Here is a 23,504-nt window from a genome sequence, read left to right as displayed (position 1 = left end):
TACCCCTGTGTTGCCAGGGAGAGAGGGAAAGGTTGGTAGAAGTTGTATAAAGCACTTAGCTGGAGATTTCTACACTGCTGTTTTTTTTTCCTGATATTCATCGTTAATGAATGAGAGATCTGATAGAACATCACCCTTTGGAAAATGGGCTGATCCACGAAAATAAATGTTGAGTTTCCTGTCCATTTTGTGGCTTTCATGTTGACAGAAAATACTTGTTGATCTGAATGGTAGGGTAATGATGGAGAAGGCTCAGCAAGCTGCCCAGGATGGGAAGGGGAGGGTGAAATAAAACAGCTGGAGAAATTCAGCAGGTCTGGTAGCATCTCATAGAAGTTTTACAGCATGGGACAGTGCTCTTTGGACTATTGTGTCTGTGCTGGTCTCTACATGGAAAATGAAACAGAGTTAAATTTGAGTCTAATTGAAGTTCTGAAGAAGAGTCATGTCAGACCCAAAAGTCCACGGATGCTGACCGACCAGCTGAGTTTCTCCAGCACTTCTTGTTTTTATTTCAGGTTTCCTGCATCTGCAATATTTTGCTTCTAGATGAAGTGTGGTTTGTCATTAAAGGAGAAATTTCTTCCGCATTTGAACATCTAAGGCTCAAGAGAGAAATTGTACATAAAACAATGTCCAACTAGCTTCCAAAACAGTGGAATTGAGGCCAGTTCTGAGTATAACAGATAGAAGGTACAGGTTTGTTTGTTTGTTTGTCCACTACTATAAAATTGAAGATTTTCAGAATTATTGGCATTTCAGAGATTGCTGCAGCCCATTTGATAACAGTCCTGTTTCTGTACATTCAGGTTCCATTCCACAACTTTGGGATATTGTAGCAGAGATGGTCACTACTGCCTATTGTGTTACATGAGGCTATCTGCACTGTTGTTCACCATGGGGGTGATTGCTGTCACCATATTTTTTTTGGGAAACTACGTGGCCAAGGAGATCATTTTCTAGTCTAACGAGAAGAGGTTATTGTCTTAATTGAGATGTAGTTTATTACATATTCGTAACTAAGAACATAATATAGTAATATGATGGACATTGTTACTCAGTCTTTGAGGAGGATCTGGATGATAGACCTCCTCCTTCAAGATCCTGAACTGTTCTCACACCAGCTTTGTATAACATTATCATAGTGGGTGGTTCTTAAGGCAATCCTCAGCATGTACCCTTTCAGATCCTTACACTTTGAAACAACACCTGTCAAAAGATTGACAGAGTTGAGAGTGTGGTGTTGGAAAAGTACAGCAGGTCAGGCAGCATCCAAGGAGCAGGAGAATTGATGTTTCAGACATAAGCTCTTCTGACAGGCCAATGCAGTACTGAGTGAGCGCTGCAATATAGGACATACCATCTTTCAGGTGACACATTAAAATTCAGTCGGCATAAAAGGTGCCTTAGTACTATTTCAAAGAACAAGAGAGCTGCCCTCAGTGTGTTCTGACCAATATTTATTCCTCATTACAATCACAAAAACATGTCACAAAGCTAGTCCCTTTTTTTTCTAAAAGCAGTCCCTTGGCTCGAGGATACTCTGTCCTTGAATTTTTTCAGAGGGGTAATAAACCAGGCCGGGCTCCAATCAGTCTGGTTTGGTACAGAGATGAAAAGGATTTTTAGAGGCCTTTTATTTATATGTAAACAGATGAGACTTCAGGCCAAAGTGGTCATGTTTTAGAAGTGACCTGTAGAATGAAAGGGCAATGATCAGCTCTCTAGCTCAGCTAGAGAGTTTAGTTCAGCCCAGAACTGGTTGAGAGTTCAACAGGGAGCTGTGTGGAAACTCTCTCTTCTGCCCTTCTAACTTCAACCTGTAAGCATCTGACCCTTTTTTGTACTGTGTTTAAAGGAGGTTTGCTTATTGGGACTGTTATGTATATTCAGAACAGCATAATTAAGTCTAGTTTGGGTAGACTGAGTTCTGCAGGGGTTCTTTATTCTGTTCTTTGTGTTTCATTGTGTAATTTTGTGAAGAATTTTTTTTGTCTGTTTTAAACCTGGTAGTCAACCTCGCTAACTTTTGCTAACAGGTAGCTTTCACTGTACACTTACCAAAACAAATTGCAAAGTTATGGTCTGGGCCACCTGCTTAAGAATATTTTGGGTGGTCTGACCTACTCCATAACAGATTGGGGGCTCTTTGCGGAATTTTTAACAGTGAATGGTAGTTGCTAGTGTCTTTATTTCGGGTGTTGGTTTGGTTGGGTAGACAAATCTTGGGATAGAACATAGAACATAGAACAATACAGCACAGAACAGGCCCTTTGGCCCTCGATGTTGCGCTGACCTGTGAACTATTCTCAGCTCGTCCCCCTACACTATCCCAAATTCATCCATGTGCTTATCTAAGGATTGTTTAAATCTCCCTAATGTGGCTGAGTTGACTACATTAGCAGGTAGGGCATTCCATGCCCTTACCACTCTCCATGTAAAGAACTTTCCTCTGACATCTGTCTTAAATCTATCACCCCTCAATTTGCAGTTATGCCCCCTCTTACAAGCTGACGTCATCATCCTAGGAAAAATACTTTCACTGTCTACCCTATCTAATCCTCTGACCATCTTGTATGTCTTTATCAAATCCTCCCCTAGCCTTCTTCTTTCCATTGAGAACAGACCCAAGTCCCTCAGCCTTTCCTCACAAGACCTTCCCTCCAGACCAGGCAACATCCTGGTAAATCTTCTCTGCATCTTTTCCAATGCTTCCACATTTACTGTAATGGGGCAACCAGAACTGTACACAATATTTCAAGTGTGGCCGCACTAGGGTTTTGTATAGTTGCAGCATGATATTACGGCTCTGGAACTCAATCCCATTACCAATGAAATCTAACACATCGTATGCCTTCTTAGCAGTACTATCCACTGGGTGGTAACTTTCAGGGACCTATGTACATGGACTCCAAGATCCCTCTGCACATCCACACTGCCAAGAATCTTTCCATTGACCCAGTACTCTGCCTTCCTGTTATTGTTCCCAAAGTGCATCACCTCACATTTAGCTGCATTGAACTCCATTTGCCACCTCTCAGCCCAATTATGCAGTTTATCCAAGTCCCGCTGCAACCTGTAACATTCTTCCAAACTGTCCACTACTCCACCAACTTTAGTGTTGTCTACAAATTTACTAATCCATCCGCCTATGTCTAAGTCATTTATAAAAATGACAAACAGCAATGGTCCAAAAACAGATCCTTGTGGCACACCACTAGTAACCGGACTCCAAACTGAATATTTTTCATCAACCACCACTCGCTGCCATCTTCCAGAAAGCCAGTTTTTAATCCAAACAGCTAAATCACCCTCAATTCCATACCTCTGCATTTTCTCCATCAGCCTACCATTTGGAACCTTATCAAAGACTTCACTGAAGTCCATGTATACCACGTCAACTGCCCTACCCTCATCTACATGCTTGGTCACCTTCTCAAAAAACTCAGTGAGGTTTGTGAGACACAACCTGTCCTTGACGAAACCATGTTGACTATCTGAAATCAAATTGTTGTTTGCTGGATGATTATAAATTTTATCTCTTATAATCCTTTCCAAAACCTTTCCAACAACAGAAGTAAGGCACACTGGTCTATAATTACCTGGCTCATCTCTGCTGCCCTTCTTGAACAATGGCACAACATTTGTAATCCTCCAGTCCTCAGGTACTAAACCTGCAGACAATGTCAACTCAAATATCAAAGCCAATGGCTCTGCTATCTCCTCCCTAGCTTCCCAGAGAATCCTCGGATAAATCGCATCCAGCTCAGGGACATGTCTACTTTCACTCCTTCTAGAATTGATAACACCCGTGCGTAACTAAACTCGATCCTTTCTAGTCTAATATCTCATACCTCATTCTTCTTCTCTACAATATTCTCCTTTTCCTGAGTGAAAACAGATGAGAATTGTTCATTTAGCACTTCTCCGATCTCTACAGGGTCCACATTCAACTTCCCACTTCTGTCTTTGACTGGCCCTATTTGTACCCTAATCATCCTTTTATTCCTCACATACCTATAGAAAGCTTTAGGGTTCTCCTTTATTCTATTTGCTAAAGACTACTTGTGTCCTCTCTTTGCTCTTCTTAACTCTCTCTTAAATCTTTCTAGCTGATCTGTAACTCTCCATCACCTCATCTGTACCATCTTGCCTCATCAACACCTCCTTCTTCTCCTTAACAAGAGATGCAATTTCCGTTGTAAACCACGGTTCCCTTACCTTATCACTTCCTCCCTGCCTGACAGGGACACACCTATCAAGGACACACAATATCTGTTCCTTAAACCAGCTCCACATTTCGATTGTCTGCATCCCCTGCAGTATGCTACCACATTCTATGCATCCTAATTCTTGCCTAATCACATTATAATTGCCCTTGCCCCATTGATAACTCTTGACCTGTGGCATGTACCTATTGCTTTCCATCGCTAAACTAAACGTAATTGAAGTATGGTCAGTCTCTCCAAAGTGCTCACCTACCACTAAATCAAACACCTGGCCTGGTTCATTACCAAGCACCAGATCTAGTGTGGCCTCCCCTCTTGTCAGCTCTTCGACATACTTTGTCAGGAAACCCTCCTGCACACATTGGACAAAAACTGATCCATCCGACGTATTAGAGCTATAACATTTCCAGTCATTGTTGGGGAAATTAAAGTCCCCCATGATGACCACACTGGTCCTTTCACTCCTACTCAGAATACTTTTGCTAATCCTCTCTTCCACCTCCCTGGAACTCTGCAGAGGTCTATAAAAAACTCCAAGCAGTGTGACTGCCCCTCTCCTGTTTCTAACCTCAGCCCACACTACCTAGGTAGATGAGTCCTCATCAAAAATTCTCTCAGCCACCATTGTACTATCTTTGACTAACAAGGCCACATCTCCCCCTCTTTTACCGCCTTGCCTGTTTTTAATGAAAGATCTAAACCCTGGAACCTGCAGCATCCATTGTCACCCTGTTCTATCCATGTCTCTGAAGTGGCCACAACGTTGAAGTCTCAGGTATCTATCCATGTTGCAAGCTCACCTACTTTATTTCAGATACTTCTGGCGTTGAAGTAGACACATTTCAAACCAGTTTGTAGTCTGCCAGCACATTCCTGCTGAGAAGACACTGACTTATATAGCTGGACGGAAATAAAAATAAGAAGTCCCTCCTTTCCTAGAAATCTCTGCTCTCTGACTTCAAATTTAAAAGCACAAATCAGTGACTCACTGCTCCCGGCAGGCCCCTGGTGCAAGCTCCCGCCCTTTGAGTTGCTGCTGCCGCTGATAAACAGAAATAGGAATGGCTCTTTCAGTCACCAAAAGTTTTCTGGATGTGTATGCGGTGACATTGGAAGTTTTGCAAAAGAATAAGACCCAGCTGCAGGAATTAGCAGAGAAGCTAGAATTGGGACTGCCTGCTTCTGTGAGAAAAGGAGAGATAATTGCAGGAGTAGCTCAGCATTTGCTGGAGGAACCATCAGAATCTATAGAGACGGCAAGAATTCAATTGCAAATGAAGCAGCTTGAGTTGGAGGTGAGAGAAAAAGAGAGAGCAGCAGAAGAGAGGGATAGAGAGAGAGCAGAGAAAGAAAAAGAGAGAGCTTTTTAACTTCAAAAGTGATACTTAAAAAGGAAAATCAGCTTAAAAGGCTGGAGATAAAGGTAGGCTTAGGGAGGAAGAGAGTAAGGATGAGCAAGCCCCTGGTAGTCAGAAGCCCAGTGAGAAACTGTTTAAGTATGTTCTAGCATTGCCTAAATTTGATGAGAAGGATATGGAAGGCTTTTTCATCTCATTTGAAAAGGTGGCTAAACAATTGCAGTGACCAGTGGCATGTGAGTTTTGTTGATTCAAACGAAACTCGCAGGTAGGGCTGGTGAGATATTTAGGAGAAAGTGAGGACTGCAGATGCTGGGGATCAGAGCTTAAAAATGTGTTGCTGAAAAAGCGTAGCAGGTCAGGCAGCATCAAAGGAGCAGGAGAATCGACGTTTTGGGCATAAGCCCTTCTTCAGGAATGAGGAAGGTGTGCCAAGCAGGCTAAGATAAAAGGTAGGGAGGAGGGACTTGGGGGAGGGGTGTTGGGAATGCGATAGGTGGAAGGAGGTTAAGGTGAGGGTGATAGGCCGGAGAGGAGGTGGGGGCGGAGAGGTCGGGAAGAAGATTGCAGGTCAAGAAGGCGGTGCTGAGTCTGAGGGTTGGGACTGAGAAAAGGTGGGGGGAGGGGAAATGAGGAAGCTGGAGAAATCTGTATTCATCCCTTGTGGTGGAGTCCGTTTGGAGGTGGCAGGATATATTTCCCTCCCCACCCCTATCAGCGTTCTGGAAAGACCACTCCCTCCGCGACTCCCTTGTCAGATTCACACCCCCCACCAACCCAACCTCCACTCCCGGCACCTTCCCCTGCAACCGCAAAAAATGCAAAACTTGCGCCCACACCTCCCCCCTCACTTCCCTCCAAGGCCCCTAGGGATCCTTCAATATCCATCAGAAATTCACCTGCACCTCCACACACATCATTTACTGCATCTGCTGAACCCGATGTGGCCTCCTATACATTCGGGAGACAGGCCGCCTACTTGCGGAATGGTTCAGAGAACACCTCTGGGACACCCGCAACAACCAACCCAACCGCCCCGTGGCTGAACACTTTAACTCCCCCTCCCACTCCGCCAAGGACATGCAGGTCCTTGGCCTCCTCCATCACCAGACCATGGCAACACAACGCCTGAAGGAAGAGCAACTCATCTTCCGCCTAGGAACCCTCCAACCACAAGGGATGAATGCAGATTTCTCCAGCTTCCTCATTTCCCCTACCCCCACCTTTTCTCAGTCCCAACAATTAATCAATACGGTGATTTACCAAGGCAGAGTGATGGTAGCAGAAGATGCATTTATGCAATTCAGTACCTTTTTTCTTTTGATGGCAATGGCCCTTGAAAGACAGATTTTCCATTGCTATTTCCAGATAAATTAGTTGATGTCTACCAGTCAAATCTGTGGCAGCCTGGCAGCAGTTGCCAATCAAGCTGAAGACCATTCTGGGATTGAAACAGAAATTGCTGAAGAAACACTGTAGGTCCAGCAACATCTGTGGAGAGAGATGCAGTTAACGCTTGAGTCCAGAATGAATCTTCTTCAGAACTACAGTTCTCTCTGTGTTTCTCTACACAGATAGAGTCACAGCATCATAGAGATGTACAGCACGGAAACAGACCCTTCAGTCCAACTCATCCATGCCGACCAGCTATCCTAACCTAATCTAGTCCCATTTGCCAGCACTTGGCCCATATTCTTCTAAACCCTTCCTATTTATATACCCATCCAGATGCCTTTAAAATGCTGTATTGTACCAGCCTCCACCACTTCCTCAGGCAGCTCATTCCATACTCACACCACCATCTACATGAAAAAGTTGTACCTTAAGACGCTTTTAAATCTTTCCCTTCTCACCCTAAACCTATACCCTCTAGTTCTGGACTCCCCCACCCCCGGGAAAAGACTTTTTCTATTTATCCTATCCATCCCCTCATGATTTTATAAACCCCTATAGGGTCTCCCCTCAGCCTTCAATGCTCCAGGGAAAACAGCCCCAGCCTATTCAACCTTTCCCTTTAGCTCAAATCCTCCAACCCTGGGAACATTCTTGTAAATCTTCTCTGAACCCTTTCAAGTTTCATAACATCTTTCCAATAGGAATGTGACCAGAATTGCACGCAATATTCCAAAAGTGGCCTAACCAATGTCCTGTACAGCTGCAACATGACTGGCCAACTCCCTGATGAAGGGCTTTTGCCCGAAACGTCGATTTTGCCTGTCCTCGGATGCTGCCTGAATTGCTGTGCTCTTCCAGCACCACTGATCCAGAATCTGGTTTCCAGCATCTGCAGTCATTGTTTTTACCTCCTATATTCAATGGTCTCACCAATAAAGGAAAGCATACCAAACGCTTTCTTCACTATCCTATCTACCTCCGACTCTACTTTCAAGAGACTGCCAGACAGGCTGAGGTTCAGATTTCTAGCAACAGCAATATTTTGCTTTCATCATTGTGGCATTCCTTCAGCAGTGCTATTCGGAGCATTCTTACCATTGTGGTAATGTTTCTAAAGAGCCATCTAGCAAAGCACATTTACGCTGTTGCTGGTCACTAATACCATCAATGTTCAAGGTTAGCCTCTGCATGTGGCAACCTGTTGAAGTGCGTATTGTGTTCACCTGCCTGTATATGTTGGTGTGAAAATGGTCACAGGCAATCTCTCATGCAGTCTGGCCTGTGTTGGATCCCTCTGTTGGTGCATCTCATCTCACTAGCACCTGACATAATAGAGATTTCCAAAGGGAAAGCATGTCTTTTGAGCTCCTAAAATTCCCTGTATAATCGATATAGACACCATCATAAAAACTCTCCTGTATTAGCTGGAAATGCTAATGAACCTACGTATGCTCATGAAGTTTTCACGAAAGATGGTCAATGAGAGAAAGAGCACTGCTCAAATGGGTGTTATCAATTTTGCGGTGTGGAGGTGCCAGCATTAAGCTGGCGAGGACGAGGTCAGACGTCGCACATCACCAGATTATAGTTCAACAGGTTTATTTGAAATCACAAGCTTTCAGAGCCCTGACCCTTTGTCAGGTGAATTGAGGAAAAGCATACAGGCACAGAATGTGTAGGCAGAGAGACCAATGGGCAGAGAGACCAATGGGCAGAGAGATCAAAAGATCATCTAAATGGTGTGAGTGGAGTGTCTCTGCACATGATCAACAGTGTCAGACGGTGTGAGTGAAGTGTCAACAGCTGAATTGCCAGTGAAGGGTTTGGCCCATCATCCAATTAATTGAGGCAGGGAGATAATTACAAAAAATTAAAAATAAGGTGACACTGGAGACAAACCAAATAGCTGGAATTACATGATAGTTATAACAGTCACATGCTGAGGGTCTAACCAAAGTAACAAGGAATCCAAAACTGTACAAACTAATTAACGTAGAGGGATCATAACAACTAGATAATTCTTCATTAGGGCACGATGATGCTCTGGTGGTGCTCTGATGAAGAGTCATCTAAACTTGAAATGTTAGCTTGCTCAGTCTCCATGGATGCTGGCTGACCCAATGTGATCTCCAGCATTTTTTGTTTCAGTACAGATTCCAACATCTGCAGTACTTTGCTCCTACTATTTAACTAATAGAGTAAATTCTGTGTGAGGGAAAAGTAAGGGCTGGGAAAGGAAAAAATTTAACCTTTCATAATTGCAGGATGTTCCAAGCTGTTTGCAGCCAATGAAATACATTTCACATTTGACAAGTAATTTTTTTGTGTGTTATTTTAGTACCCTTACTTGAGGAGGGATGTAGTTGCATTGGGGGTAGTTCAGAGGATGTTCATTAGATTGATTCAAAAGATAATAGACAATAGACAATAGACAATAGGTGCAGGAGTAGGCCATTCAGCCCTTCGAGCCTGCACCGCCATTCAATATAATCATGGCTGATCATTCCTAATCAGTATCCTGTTCCTGCCTTATCTCCATAACCCTTGATTCCACTATCTTTGAGAGCTCTATCCAACTCCTTCTTAAATGAATCCAGAGAGTGGGCCTCCACTGCCCCCTGTGGCAGAGCATTCCACACAGCCACCACTCTCTGGGTGAAGAAGTTTCTCCTCATCTCTGTCCTAAATGGTCTACCCCGTATTTTTAAGCTGTGTCCTCTGGTTCGGCACTCACCCATCAGTGGAAATATGTTTCCTACTGCCAGAGTGTCCAATCCTTTCATAATCTTATACGTCTCAATCAGATCCCCTCTCAATCTTCGAAACTCAAGGGTATACAAGCCCAGTCGCTTCAGTCTTTCAGTGTAAGGTAATCCTGCCATTCCAGGAATTGACCTCGTGAACCTATGCTGCACACCCTCAATAGCCAGAATGTCTTTTCTCAAATTTGGAGACCAGAACTGCACACAGTACTCCAGGTGTGGTCTCACCAGGGCCCTGTACAGCTGCAGAAGCACCTCTTTGCTTCTATACTCAATTCCTCTTGTTATGAAGGCCAGCATGCTATTAGCCTTCTTCACTACCTGCTGTACCTGCATGCTTGCCTTCATTGACTGGTGTACAAGAACACCCAGATCTCTCTGTACTGCCCCTTTACATAAATTGATTCCATTGAGGTAGTAGTCTGCCTTCCTGTTCTTGCTACCAAAGTGGATAACTATACATTTATCCACATTAAACTGCATCTGCCATGCATCTGCCCACTCACCTAACTTGTCCAGGTCACCCTGTAATCTCCTAACATCCTCATCATTTTTCACCCTGCCACCCAGCTTTGTATCATCAGCAAATTTGCTAATGTTATTGCTGATACTATCTTCTATATCATTAACCTATATTGTAAAAAGCTGTGGTCCCAGCACGGATCCCTGCGGTACCCCACTGGTCACTGCCTGCCATTCCGAAATGGAGCTGTTTATCACTACCCTTTGTTTCCTATTAGCCAACCAATTTTCAATCCAATCTAGTACTTTGCCCCCAATACCATGCACCCTAATTTTACTCACTAACCTCCTGTGTGGGACTTTATCAAAAGCTTTCTGAAAGTCCAGGTACACTACATATACTGGATTTCCCTCGTCCAACTTCATAGTTACATCCTCAAAAAATTCAAGAAGATTAGTCAAGCATGATTTCCCCTTCATAAATCCATGCTGACTCTGTCCTATCCTGTTACTACTATCCAGATGTGCAATAATTTCATCCTTTATAATAGACTCCAGCATCTTTCCCACCACTGAGGTCAGACTAACTGGTCTATAATTACCTGCTTTCTCTCGCCCACCTTTCTTAAAAGGTGGTATAACATTAGCCACCCTCCAATCCTCAGGAACCGACCCCAAATCTATTGAACTCTGGAAAATAATCACCAACGCATCCACGATTTCCCAAGCCACCTCCTTCAGTACCCTGGGATGCAGACCATCAGGCCCCGGAGACTTATCAACCTTCAGACCTAACAGCTTCTCCAACACCAAATCCTGGCAAATATAAATTCCCTTCAGTTCAGGTCCTTCAGCCACTGTTACCTCAGGGAAATTGCTTGTGTCTTCCCAAGTGAACACAGATCTGAAGTACCCATTTAATTCCTCTGCCATTTCTTTGTTCCTAGTAATATATTCTCCTGTTTCTGTCTTCAAGGGCCCAATTTTTGTCCTAACCATTTTTTTGCCTTGCACATACCTAAAAAAGCTTTTACTATCCTCCTTAATATTCTTGGCCAGTTTACCTTCATACCTCATTTTTCCTCTGCGTATTTCCTTCTTAGTAATTCTCTGTTGCTCTTTAAAAGCTTCCCAGTCCTCAGTTTCTCCACTCAACTTAGCTATGTTATACTTTTTCTCTTTTAACTTTATACGTTTCTTTACTTCCCTCATCAGCCACGGCTGCCCATGCCTCCTTCTGGGATCTTTCTTCCTTTTAGGAATGAACTGATCCTGCAACTTCTGCATTATACACAGAAATATCCGCCATTGTTCCTCCACGGTCATCCCTGCTAAGGTATTGCACCATTGAACTTTGGCCAGCTCCTCCCTCATAGCTCCATAATTCCCTTTATTCAACAGAAGTACTGTCACTTCCGACTGTACCCTCTCCCTCTCAAATTGCAGATTGAAGCTTATTGTATTATGGTCACTACTTCCCAATGGCTCCTTCACTTCGAGGTCTCTGACCAATTCTGGTTCGTTACACAATACCAGATCCAGAATTGCCTTCTCCCTGGTCGGCTCCAGCACCAGCTGCTCTAAGAATCCATCTCTGAGGCACTCCACAAAGTCTCTTTCTTGTGGCCCAATACCATCCTGATTCTCCCAGTCTACCTGCATGTTAAAATCCCCCATAACAACTGTAGTGACATCTTTGCGACAGGCCAATTTCAGCTCCTGATTTAACTTACATCCGACATCCAGACTACTGTTTGGGGGCCTGTAGATGACTCCCAAGAGGGTCTTTTTACCCTTGGTATTTCGAAGCTCTATCCACACTGACTCTACATCTCCTGACTCTAGGTCCCCCCGCGCAAGGGACTGAATATCCTCCCTTACTAACAAGGCCACCCCACCCCCTCTGCCCGTCAGTCTGTCCTTACGATAACACGTGTATCCTTGAATATTCATTTCCCAGGCCCTGTGCACTTGAAGCCACGTCTCAGTTATCCCCACAATATCATATCTGCCAATTTCCAAAAGAGCCTCAAGCTCATCCATCTTATGTCTAATACTTCGTGCATTCATGTATAGTATTTTTAATTTGTTACTGCTCTCACCCTTCCCATCAACCCTTATTTCACTCAACCTTACAGCATGATGCCTTTCCGAGTTTTCTGCCTCATTAATACAGTTGTCTTTCTTGACTTCTCTTTTTCTAACTTTCCCTTCAATTTCCTTTTTAAACATCCAGCTTGTCCCCTCCCCCCCGCTACTTAGTTTAAATGTAGCGGTGTTGCAGTAGAAAACCTGCCTGCCAGAATACTGGTCCCTAACCTATTAAGGTGCAAGCCGTCTCTCTTGTAGAATTTATGTTTACCACAAAATATACCCCAGTGATCCAAGAACTTGAATCCTTGCTTCCTGCACCAGTTCCCCAACCTCACGTTCAAGTCCATTATCTCCCTGTTTCTGGCCACACTAGCCCGAGGAACTGGAAGCAAACCGGAGATAACCACCTTGGACGTCCTGCTTTTCAGCCTTCTTCCTAGTTCTCTGAAGTCTCGCTGTAGTATGTACCTCCTCTTCTTCCCGACATCATTTGTGCTGACATGTACCACCACCTCTGGCTCTTCACCCTCATCCTTGAGGATTTTCTGCACTCTGTCCGCGATGTCTTTCACTCTAGCACCAGGAAAGCAACACACCATCCTTAAATCCCGTCTGCTGCCACAAAAACCCCGGTCAGTTCCTCTCACGATGGAGTCCCCTATTACCACGGCTCTGTGCGATGTCCGACTCTTCCGCTCTGCCTCTGCGGCAACTTTTGATTGACAAACTTGGCCGCCTTGCGAACTGGCAGTGTCATCAGTCTCTGCTTCCAAAAGCTTCAACTTATTCCTGACAGGAACTTCTCCCGGGGTCTCTTGCACCTGTCTCCTCTCTGCCTTCCTCATCATTTGCTCTCTTCTGCTCTCTTCTGGCATGATTGGTGTAATAACATCGCTGAAGGTCTTGTCCAGAAAGATCTCGTTCTCTCAGATGAGCCTAAGGTCTTCGAGTTCTTTCGTCAGCGCTGCAATATGCTCGGTCAATTGCTGAATGTGCACACACTTTCCACACATATACGAGCCAGACACACCAGAGTCGTTGACCTCCCACATCAAGCACGTAGCGCACTGAACCAGCTGGGCAGTCATGTCTTCACCCTCTTCAACTGTGGTGTAATCACTTCACTCAACCTCCTTGTCAAAGAGTCCTGAGCTGAAGCCTCACTCTTCGATCTAAACTTCCTTAGACCCTCTTTTTGTGGCACGTCTGTGGACTCTTAATTAAGGTTAGAGGAGGAGGGAGGGAGGGAGACCCTACTTTGTAGGACCTGGGGTTTAGAACACTTACCTTCTAATAGTAATCACTTACCTTCCCGACCGGCTTTGCGCTCCGTCTGAACTTCCGCCCAGCTCCCGCCGCTCTCTGTTGCGAAAAGATGAAGGTTTTGTTAGCAGGTTTTGAGAAGATTTGTAGCTCAGGTTGAGGTTCTGGAAGTAAGTTTGCTCGCTGAGCTGGAAGGTTCATTTTTAGACGTTTCATCACCATACTAGGTAACCTCATCAGTGAGCTAGAACTCTATCAACAAACACATTGACTTGGATTCCATTTACCACCATGACAAAAAGAACAGGAAATGGCATCACCCCAGGAAATGGCATCACCATAGGAAATGACATCAGCAACCCAAGGAAATCTAAACACATAAATAAAAAGCGGGCTATACCACCAGTGCTTCATCTGGAGTCTCACTGGTGATGTTACCTCGTATGGTGATGAAAAATCTGAAAATGAGCCTTCCAGCTCAGCGAGCAAACCTATATCCATGACAGTTTTCCTTATGAAGGAGATTGAGCAGTTTCGGCCAACACTCTCCAGAGTTTAGAAGAATGAGAGGAGATCTAATCGAGGTACAATAAGATGGCTAAAAGAGATAAACAAAGTAGACATAGAGAGGATGTTTCTTTATGTGGTGCAACTGAGGACAAGATTTCATAATTTTAGGACTGGCGTGGCAGATTTAAAGCAGTCATGATTCTGTGGAATTCACTACTACAAAGTGTAATGGATGTCAGGACATTGAGTGATTTAAGGAGGAGATAGATTTTTAATGAGTAATGGGTTACAGGGACCTGGAAGTTAGGCAGGAAAGTGTGTTTGAGGCCAAGATGAGATCAGCCATGATTATATTAAATGGCAGAGAAGACTCAAGAGGCTAAATTGCCTACTCTTCCTTATTCTTATGCTCTTATGTTCTAATTTGTAAACAGTGATTCCCGACAAATAATAAAATGACCAAGGACTGACATTTGCGTCACAGGTAGGCAGGGTGGTTAAGAAGGCATTTCGCACGTTTGCCTTTACTGCTCAGACCCCTGAGTACAGGAGTTGGGAGGTTATGTTGAGGTTGTACAGGGCATTGGTGAGGCCACTTCTGAAGTACTGTTTGCAGTTCTGGTTGCCCTGTTATAGGAAGAATATTATTAAACTGGAGAGGGTTAAGAAAATGTTGACAAGGTTTTTATGCTGGAAATGGAGGGTTTGTTTTATAAAAGTAGACTGGAAAAACTGGGAGTTTAGATTAGAGTGGTGCTGGAAAAGCACAGCAGGTCAGGCAGCATCCGAGGAGCAGGAAAATCAAAGTTTCGTGCAAAAGCCCTTCATCAGGAATAGAGGCAAGAAGCCTCCAGGGTGGAGAGATAAATGGGGGGAGGGGGGGGAGGTGTGTGGGGCTGGGGAGAAGGTAGCAAAGAGTACAATAGGTTAATGGGCGTGGGGATGGAGGTGATAGGTCAGAAGGGAGGGTGGGGGAAGGTAACAAAGAGTACAGTAGGTGAATGGGGTGGGGATGGAGGTGATAGGTCAGAGGGGAGGGTGGGGGAAGGTAACAAAGAGTACAGTAGGTGAATGGGGTGGGGATGGAGGTGATAGGTCAGAGGGGAGGGTGGGGGAAGGTAACAAAGAGTACAGTAGGTGAATGGGGGTAGGGATGGAGGTGATAGGTCAGAGGGGAGGGTGGGGGAAGGTAACAAAGAGTACAGTAGGTGATTGGGGGTGGGGATGGAGGTGATAGGTCAGAGGGGAGGGTGGGGGAAGGTAACAAAGAGTACAATAGGTGAATGGGGGTTGGGATGGAGGTGATAGGTCAGAGAGGAGGGTGGAGCGAATAGGTGGGAAGGGAGATTGGCAGGTAGGACAGGTCATGAGGATGGTGCTGAGCTGGAAGGTTGGAATTAGGGTAAGGTGAGGGGAGGGGAAATGAGGGAACTGGCGAAGTCCACATTGATGCCCTGAGGTTGAAGTGTTCCGAGGCAGAAGATGAAGCGTTCTTCCTCCAGGCGTCGGGTGGTGAGGGAGCAGCGGTGGAGGAGGCCCAGGACCTGCATGTCCTTGGCAGAGTGGGAGGGGGAGTTGAAATGTTCAGCCACGGGGTGATGGGGTTGATTGGTGCGGGTGTCCCGGAGATGTTCCCTGAAGCGCTCTGCTAGGAGGTGTCCTGTCTCCCCAATGTAGTGGAGATCACATCGGGAGCAACGGATACAATAAATGACATTGGTGGATGTGCAGATAAAACCTTGATGGATGTAGGAGGCTCCTTTGGAGCCTTGGATGGAGGTGAGGGAGTAGGTGCGGGCGCAGGTTTTGCAGTTCCTGCGGTGGCAGGGGAGGGTGCCAGGATAGGAGGATGGTTTGTTGGGGGGTGTGGATCTGACCAGGTAGTCATGGAGGGAACAGTCTTTGCGGAAGACGGAAAGGGGTGGGAAGGGAAATATACCCCTGGTGGTGGGGTCCATTTGGAGGTGGCAGAAATGTCGGTAGATGATGCAGTTAATGCGAAGGTTGGTAGGGTGGAAGGTGAGGACCAGGGGCGTTCTGTCCTTGTTATGGTTGGAAGGGTGGGGTCTGAGGGTGGAGGTGTGGGATGTAAATGAGATGCGTTGGAGGGCATCTTTAACCACGTGGGAAGGGAAATTGTGATCTTTAAAGAAGGAGGCCATCTGGTGTGTTCTGTGGTGGAACTGGTCCTCCTGGGAGCAGATATGGCGGAGGCAGAGGAATTGGGAATGTGGGATGGCATTTTTGCAGGAGGTAGGGTGAGAAGAGGTGTAATCTAGGTAGCTGTGGGACTCGATGGGTTTGTAAAAGATGTCAGTGTCAAGTCGGTCGTCATTAATGGAGATGGAGAGGTCCAGGAAGGGGAGGGAGGTGTCAGAGATGGTCCAGGTGAATTTAAGGTCGGGGTGGAATGTGTTGGTGAAGTTGATGAACTGCTCAACCTCCTCGCGGAAGCACGAGGTGGCGCCGATGCAGTCATCAATGTAGAGGAGGAAGAGGTGGGGACTGGTACCAGTGTAACTAGGGAAGATGGACTGTTCCATGTAGCCAACAAAGAGACAGATATAGCTGGGGCCCATACAGGTGCCTATAGCTACCCCTTTGGTCTGGAGGAAGTGGGAGGATTCGAAGGAGAAATTGTTGTAGATGAGGATCGGTTCAGCCAAACGAATGAGAGTGTCAGTGGAAGGGTACTGTTCGGGGTATCGGGAGAGGAAGCTTGGAGGCCCTGGTCATGGCGGATGGAGGTGTAGAGGGATTGGATGACCTTTTTCATTGGAGCATAGGAGGTTGAGGGGTGGCCTTATTGATGTTTATAAAATAATGAGGGTCATAGATAAGGTGAATGAGAAAGTCTTTTCCCTAAGGTCGGGGAGTTCAAAACTAAGGAGCATATTTTTAAAGTGAGAGGAGAAAGATTTAAAAAGGACACGAGGGCAACATTTTTACACAGAGAGTGCTTCGTGTGTCGAATGAAATTCCAGAGTAAGTGGAAAGGGAAGATTTGGAGCGATATGAGCCAAGCATAGGCAGGTGGGGCTAGTTTAGTTGGAAACATGGTCGGCATGGACTGGTTAGACTGAAGGGTCCTTTTCCATGCTGTATGACTCTACAACTCTATAAGTCGTAAGTGCAGGTACAATTACAACATTAAAAAGGCATTTGGACTGCTACATGAATAGAAAAGGTTTAAAGGTCTATTGGTCAGGCACAGGCAAGTCGGACTAGTTATTTTGGGAAACATGATCAGCATGGACGAGTTAGACTGAAGGGTCTGTTTCCATGCCGTAAGACTCTATGACTCTATGACTGGATAATCTATTTTGTAATGCTGATTGAAAGATAAATTTTGCTGCAACAGGGAGAAATAGTGCCAAGAAATCATTTATGTCAATGTGATAAGGCAGACAGAGCCTTCATTTAAATTTTTACAAGAAAGGTGGTACCTTCGACAATGCACTGCAGTGACATTTCATGCATAATCTTGTGCCAGAGTCAATACAACAGGATATGACCCCACATCTCCTGGGCAGCAGCAAGAGTGATATCATTGAACCGTGACTAATGATTAGGGAATTCTTCACTATTGAAGGGATGAAGTCATGCATAAATGACCTAAAGTTTGTTGTTTTGCGATAAGAATTGCTTTAACTGCATACACCTGCTATTCACAATGATGATTACTATTATAGTAATGCGCATTAACCAAAGGTTCAGTGAATGCCTTCTGTTGTCTCATTCAATGAGTTTCACAGAGGATTGAATGTATACATTGCAGCTGCTTTTTCCTTTGTATGCTTGTGTTGAATAGTACATGGCAGATACGATTAACAGACACAAAATGTGACCAGTGAAACTGAGTTTAAAAAGGCCTTTATTCGGAAACGTTAAACTAAAGCAGGACCTTGAACGACTTGGATGACAAATAGCAGGTAAACATCTGTGTCATCTCTTGCCAGACAATGAACATTTGAAGAAACCAAAGCTTCAATTATTTCCTCTAAACATCAATGGCTACACTGCTGCCAAATCCCCCATTATCAGCATTCTGATAATGCTTAACTGGATCAGCCATATGAACATCTTGTTAATAAGAGCCTGTAGTTGATTATTCTACAATGAGTGATTCACTTTCCAATTGCTCCACACCTCTCCATCATCTCATTTCCAGATGGCACATGTGCAGCACAGATGTTATGTTGTTTGTCACCCATGTTGCCCAGGTCTCTCTCTGTAGGTTAGCATTGTTAGTACTCAGCCTAAGATTCCATTCCTCAACTAGCATTGTGGATATACTATACCACATGGACAAGTGGTTCAACTAGCTCACCACCACCTCCTCAAGGGCCATAAATGCTGCTTCAGCCACTAATGCCCTCATCTTGAGAAAGAATGAAAATAAGTTAATGTAGGAGTTCAGTATGGATTAATTATTGGCTTTGTCAACAAACAACTTCAACTCTTCATATAATAAGAAGAAAATCAAAAGTGTGGTGCTGGAAAAGCGCAGCTGGTCAGGCAGCATCCGAGCAGCAGGAGAATCAATGTTTCAGGCATAAGCCCTTCATCAGAATGTGGAGGTGAGGGGAGGGATGAGAGATAAATAGAGGGGCGGGGTGGTGTTGGGGGAAAGGTAGCTCAGAAAGCGATAGGTGGATGCAGGTAGGGTTGATTGTGATGGTTGGTGAGTAGGATGGAGTGGGTAGGTGGGAAGGAAAATGGACAGGTGGAACAGGTCAAGAGGATGGTGCCAAGTTGGAGTGCTGGATCTGGGATGAGGTGGGGACAGGAGATTTGGAAACTGGTGAAATCGATGTTGTTGCTATGTGGTTGAAGGGTCCCAAGGCGGAAGATGAGGTGTTTTTCTTCAAGTGGCTTAGATCGCCATCCTGTACGCATCCAATACTAAAGGATCCTCCTGTCAACTCTGTGTAATGTCACTTTGTCTACATGCCAAGTTGTTCGGGAACTCTTGCAGTCTGATAAATACCTAGATGAGTTACTCCAGAAAATCACTCCAGTGTCAATGTGACTGAAGTGATGCAATATTGTGGTGGCTTGGCAGTATCTTTAAACATTAATCTGTGAACAAAATTGTGCATAATTATTACCTCGCACCTCCCATCAAAATGACCTCAAGTGTTGAATCTTCAAAGATGCTGGCATTGTCCAGCGAAGTGAAATGTTGGTAATATCGCTGTGTTGGTAAGGTAGCAGCACCAGCTAATGCTCACGGAGAAAAGGTTCATATTCAGCCACAGCTGAATTTAAATTCAATTACAAAACTGGAGGATTTTTTATTCATTTATGGGAAGCGGGCATCGCTGGCTGGGCCAGCATTTATTGACCATCCCTGACTGCGTTTGAGAAGGTGGTGGCAAGTTGCCTGTTTGAACCACTGCAATCCATTGGTGTAGATACACCCTCAATGTCTTTGGGTCACGGTTCCAGGATTTTGACCTAAAGGGCTTGTGATATATTGCTAAATCTAGATGATGATGGTGAAGTGAAAACTCAATTCATGAAATTATCATCAGTTGTCCTAAAACTTCATCTGCTTCACTAATATCTTGTAGGGGAGAAAAATCTGCCATCATTGCCCAGTTTCTTGTACATTTGACTGCAGTCCCACAACAAAATGAATGATTCTTAGTCATAGAATCCCAACAGTGTAGAAGAAGGCCACTCAGCCCATTGTGTCCATCCTGACCCTCTGAAGAGCTTCCCACCCAGATCCAACACCTATGCTACCCCTGTAACCCTGCATTTCCCATGGCTAATCCATCTCGCCTACACATCCCTGATATGGGAGGAATTTAGCACAGCTAATCCACCTAACCAGCACACCTTTGAACTGTGGGAGGAAAACTGGAGCACCCAGAGGAAACACGCACAAGTACAGAGAGAACATGCAAAGTCCACACAGACAGCTGCCCAAGTGTGGAATTGATCCTAGGTCTGTGGCACTATGAGGTAGCAATGCTAACCACTGAGCTACTGTACCATACCAACTCCAAGTATTTCAGCTGAAAGGGAATTATGGATGGGAAACTAATGCTGGCAAGGCAGAATAATAATAAAAAGCCTCATCTGATATTATATTGCAACATCCTTGAGGTAGTGGCATTTCATGTATTTAAGAAGCAATTCCAGGGAAGATGGTTGAGTTAATGGCTCTGAAAGGAAGAGATAAGACAGCCAGAAGGGAGCCGCGTCCTTTGAGTTTGTTATGAGGCCAAGCAAGGTATAAAATAGCCAGCTTTCTCTCTCCCTTTTACTATTGGAACATGCTGCTCATAAAGGCTTGATTATGATTAGTGATCCATCATGCAGTGAGTTCTGAGCATCAAGCAGCCACATTCAGCATTTTGTTGTGTACTTTCAGGTTCAACAACTTCAATTTGATCTTGCTCATCCAGTCAGCTTCCCCAGCAACTAAGGGTAAAACTCTACTTCATCCCTTGCTGCCTCTTTTCCAGAATATTCTTTGTTGTAATAAGAGCAACACTGACATCCAATATTGTTTGGTTACTCCTCCGCAGTAATTAATTTTGTCAATGTTTGAATCTGATGCTCATGCTCCAGGGCACAGGCCTGTGGTAATTGCTTGTATATTTTTCTCTCTCTGGAGATAGGAAATCATTTTTCCAGACCTAGACACCACAGGAGCATTGCTGGGAGAGAAATCATCCCACAGATGTAGGAGGCTCTAATCTGCAGGCAACCTCAGCAGCCTGAATCTGATTGTGGCACATACCCAGTACAGTTTTTAGGGGCCGTCAATAATGTTGATTATTTCAGTAACTCGACTAATAGTATTCCTTCTGCTTCCCACCTCCCAGAGAGGTTTTGCAACAAGTGATCAAAGATGGGAATTGTTCTATTTGTTAAAGAAAAGTATAAAAATAATAAATTGCTCACATCGAAGTACCTTATGCTATTAGAAACCAACTGATAAATATGGATGGTCCCTTACTAGCGATTTAATTGCTACGAATCTGAAATGTGTTTATGGCAATACATTAAACTCTTGCTTGGATTTAACGTGATTTACAAATCTACGTTCAGGTAAAACTCACATTTGTTTGAAGTCTTGAATAAATGCTTGTTATTTGCATGTATTTGAAGACTGTTGAATTTCTGTTTTGATTACCACAAATTTGATCTTTCATTTAATTGCATGCTCCATAAAATAAACATCAAGGAATGCAAAGTTAGTAGTCTGGGTAACGAGCACAGTATAAATCTTTTGAGATTTAGAGTCAGCACATTATAGAAATCTACAACACAGATAAAGGCCTTTTGGCCCATCACATCCATGCTGGTCGAAAACAAAAACCTATTCTAATCTCATTTTAAAGCAAATTTATTTAAGCAATAAATGTGTACTAATTTGGGTAAGCTATATTTCAAATTAAAGACTTTTGAAATCTGGTTCTCCATTAACTGCATTTTTTCTGTGGGACAAGCAGGAAGGGAGATGCAGAGACCATTTATAGCTACCACAATTCAGGAAATGAGCAGGAAGAGCATTTTGTATTAGGGGTAAAGAAGCAAAGGAAAACTTAGAGAAAAATTGACATTAAGGATTAAAATTGTGATTAGACAATACAAAATTGCAGGAATTAAATGCTACCACAATAACAACACATTGAATTAAATTACCTCCACCAGGAAGTAGTGTATGGCCTGCCCTATTGGAAATGGTGTCTCTGGTCATAGTATGGGACAGTGCACAAAATACCTTAAGAGTGAAGATGTTTAGTGCCTTGTTCCAGTCTTGGTATGCCCAACCATATGACTCACCAGAGGATGAATTCAACTAGCAACAAACACATCCTGTTCACAGCAGGAAGATCATGCTAACTGGTAACAATGACACCTGAGAATTGTTATTCTTGTAAAACTTACTGGAAGATGGGAACAGGAGGAGCCACACGGGATGCTATATCTAAAGCAGCAGGGCAAAAGACATTTCCTCCTACTACAACATCATTGAGGACAATGTCTGAAGAGCCTTTACTTCACAGAGGTGGCTGCACTTGAACTCTATCACTTGGTACAGTGATGATATCATGACTTTCAGAGGTGTATTTTGTTTTTTTTTGAAGAGAGGTTTTAAGGCAGAGGTGCTGAGCTATCCATCGAGAGTTCATGAAGTGAACAGCTTATGAGGCCTTGGGGTTTTGTTTAAGGTTGGAACAATAGAAGCAGTCTGAATGGTGTGGTCAAGCTTTCTCAGAACCAGGATTTTTAGTTTTAGCTCTCAGCAGTTGTTGCTGGGGTCTCAGCAGGGTTTGGAAACTACAGTACATCTCTCCCTGCTACACTCCTTCAGAGTTCTCTCTTGGTGTTTACCTGATGCTGGAGTTGCATGTGACACAATCTGTTTTTCTGAATTTGCCTTTGTCAAGAGTGTGTTTATTGGATGTTACGACATTAGAACAGTTAATTAGTAATAGTTATTGTGTCTATTATTTTGTTAAGCATTTCAATAGGGTTACAACTAAGCCAATTCTTTTCTTTATTTTTCTTTTGCTGTATTTTGCCTACAGTGTATCAATAAAGTGTTTTTTTGCTTAACATTGAGTAGTTTGACCAATCGAATTACATCTGGAATGCAATGTCTTGTGCCTATCTTTAAAATAAGAAAAAGTTAGAGTCTGGACTATCTTCTTAATATATTTTGAAGGGGTTTAGAGTCATAGAGTTATAGAGATGTACAGTAGAGAAACAGACCCTTCGGTCTAACCCATCCATGCTGACCAGATATCCTAACCTAAACTAGTCCTATTTGCAAGCACTTGGCCCATATCCCTCTAAACCCAACTATTCATATACTCATCCAGATGTCTTTTAAATGTTGTAATTGTACCAACCTCCGCCACTTCCTTTGGCAGCTCATTCCATACACGCATCACCCTCTGTGTGAAAAAGATGCCTCTTATGACCCTTTTATATCTTTTCCCTCTCACCCTAAACCTATGCCCTCTAGTTCTGGACTCCCCCACCATAGGGAAAAGACCTTGTCTATTTATCTTATCCATGCCTCTCATGATTTTATAGTTCTCTGTAAGGTCACCTCTCAGCCTCCAACCCTCCAGGGAAAACAGCCTATTCAGCAACTCCCTCCAGTTCAAATCCTCCAACCCTGGCAACATCCTTGTAAATCTTTTCTGAACTCTTTTAAATTTCACGACATCCTTCTGGTAGGAAGGAGACCAGGATTGCACGCAATATTCCAAAAATGGCCTAACTAATGTCCTGTACAGTGGCAGGTTTGATCTGGTCCATAACACTACAGTCACAACCTTAGTCTCACATGGGCAGTAGTGCCCCTTAATTTTAAGGCCATTCTGGCTATTAGCTTATATAGTGCAAGCTCCTGCCAAACTGCAACAAGAAAGAACTGTTCTCCCAACAAAGATCAA

At 44.0% G+C, this 23,504-nt stretch overlaps 1 protein-coding gene across 1 annotated transcript in view; it reads left to right on the top strand.

The window, feature by feature from the left end:
- The window catches only part of LOC122558870 (uncharacterized), a 104,317-nt gene that overhangs the window by 6,429 nt on the left and 74,384 nt on the right, over positions 1-23,504 (top strand). The window lies entirely within an intron of this gene.

Source organism: Chiloscyllium plagiosum, unplaced genomic scaffold, assembly GCF_037043375.1.
Source record: "Chiloscyllium plagiosum isolate Xiang-an unplaced genomic scaffold, Cpla_swu_hap1 HiC_scaffold_14, whole genome shotgun sequence".
In the NCBI taxonomy this organism is placed as follows: Eukaryota; Metazoa; Chordata; class Chondrichthyes; order Orectolobiformes; family Hemiscylliidae; genus Chiloscyllium; species Chiloscyllium plagiosum.
Note: the sequence above shows the minus strand (reverse complement) of the source record. Positions and strands in the feature narration are given on the sequence as shown.